The sequence below is a fragment of the Nannospalax galili genome, unplaced genomic scaffold (assembly GCF_000622305.1).
Source record: "Nannospalax galili isolate Female #2095 unplaced genomic scaffold, S.galili_v1.0 scaffold3643, whole genome shotgun sequence".
Classification (NCBI taxonomy): Eukaryota; Metazoa; Chordata; class Mammalia; order Rodentia; family Spalacidae; genus Nannospalax; species Nannospalax galili.
This window is the reverse complement of record NW_008348665.1, coordinates 56,926-59,169: the sequence shown is the minus strand read 5'-3', so window position 1 is coordinate 59,169 and position 2,244 is coordinate 56,926. Positions and strand designations below refer to the sequence as shown.

General features: G+C 46.7%; 1 pseudogene; it reads left to right on the top strand.

Annotated features, from left to right (window-relative positions):
* The window catches only part of LOC103744198, a 34,701-nt pseudogene that overhangs the window by 7,415 nt on the left and 25,042 nt on the right, over window positions 1-2,244 (top strand).

Here is a 2,244-nt window from a genome sequence, read left to right as displayed (position 1 = left end):
GGAGAGAGAGAAGGGAGAGAGAGAGAGAAAAAAAAAGGGGGAGAGGAGAGAGGAACAAAACACAAACCAGGCTTCTTTCCTTGGGGGGGGGTTAAGATAATCTTGGGTAGCCCAGGCTGGTCTAGAACTCCCTATGTAGCAGAGACTGGCCTTGAACTCCTGATCTTCCCTCTTTCTACTTCACAGTGCTGGGATTACAAGTGTTCAGAACCATGCCCAGCTTCCCCCTGATTGTATCTATTTCTACCTCTGGGCCCCCCAAAGCCTGAAGAACCCACCCTCCAGTATATATGCTCCAAGTTTTAGAGGGGAGTTAATCTGGTTTGGCCCAAGGGACATAGTGTCAGTTTGGGTCCCTTGGGAAAATAACCCTGCCCCTCAGAGACTCCCCCAGGCAGAAATGGATACTGAGAAGGAGCTCTTCAGGTGTCAGAGTGATGGAGGGACAACTTGGGGAAGGAGGTGCTGTGGCTGAGCTGCTGGAGGATGCGGCCTCCATCAGAGAGCTGAAAGGACAAAGCGAGAAGTGAACACCAGAGCCCAGAGCTGGGACCACCCAGTGGGAGGCCTGGTGGGGGCTGACCTGACTGGAGCCTTGGAGGAAGGGCAGAGATGCTGCCTAAAACACAGACCCAGGGAGATACACCCTCCCCATGCCTGGCTCCTGCCCATACTTTCCATTGGCTGAAAGAGTTCATCTAGCAAAGGAGCATGGGAAATGTAGTTTGGAGAAGCTGCCTTCCCCTGCCTTCCAAGTAAAGGGCACATACATGCCAGGGTGGGCAGGCAAATTACAGGACATCATATATTTGTTGAAACTGTAAAATATTCTTTTAAAAATTTATTTTATGTGTAGGAGTGCTTTGTCTGCATATATGTAAGTACACCAGTGTCATGCAATGCTTGAGGAGGTCAGAAGAGAGCATTCGATCTCCTGGAACTTGAGTTATTGGTGGATTAGCCACCATGTGGGTGCTGGGAACCAAACCAGGTCCTCTGCAAGAGCAGCCAGTGCTCTTAACTGCTGATGCATTATCTCTAGTTTCCCAAGTGTGAAGTCTTGACATTGGAAATATAAAAAACCAGAAAGATGGACTGGAGATATGGCTTAATAGTTAAGAATGTTTGATGCATGATCTTGAGGACCCGAGTTCAGATCCCAACACCCATGTAATAACATGTGCATGCACATAGACACACACACATAAAAAATTTAAAAATCTTTTTAAAAAGAAAAAGAATGCAAAATGGTGGCTTTAAGAGCTAATATTGATCTTGTTTTATGGCATTAATTTTGACTCTTGAGTTTCCTGGCAGCCAGAGAGGGAGAAAAAGAAACAATTCTCAGGATGGCACCTGAGCCTGGACAACCTCTTCTCCATGAGATGGTTTATCCCTGACTTTTAAAAACCAACTTCTGATAAAAACTGAAGTTGGAAACAGTGGTACATATCCTGTGATCTCAGACCTAAGGAGGTGGAGGCAGGAAGATCAGAAGATCAGGAGTTCAAAGTTAGCCTTGGCTACGTAACACATTTGAGCTAGCCTGGGCTGCATGAGACCCTATCTTAAAACAAAACAAAACCCTAGAGCTGGAGAGAGGGTTCAGTGGCTAATAGCACTTGCTACTCATCCAGAGTTCAGCTCTCAGCATCAATATTGTATAGCTCTTAACTGCCTATAATTCCAGCTCTAGGGGCTCTGATGTCCTCTTCTGGCCTTTGAGGGTACCTGCACACATGAGGTAGACAAACATACATATACATTATTTAAAAATTCTGAATTTGTGACACAAAGTATACAGATAAACATATTTCACATTGAGGATTTAGCAAGGGTCCTCTGGGGACACATTCAAGCCTAGAATTTGATTCACTCAGGAAGAAGTAGGCATGGCTGACTGGCTCAAGGCAGGGCTGGGAGTGAACTGCCATCGGTGCCCTAGTCAGCTGTCAGTGTCTTCCTGGGACAGGAGGAGGTTGGTAACCAGCAGTCCGAGCTGTCGTTTGCCTGGAGGACCCAGAGTTTGGGGCTCTGTTTTGCCTACCTGGTCATATGCATCAGCTGCACCATGAAAACCCCCCAGCACTGGCTCTGAAGGACTCAAGACACGGGTTATAATGACCTGGCTTTTCTGTGTTTTGATTTTTCTGATCTTTAAACATTTTAAAATTATTTGGGGGGGGGGGCTGGAGAGATGGCTCAGCAGTTATGAGCACTGACTGCTCTTACAGAGGCCCCGGG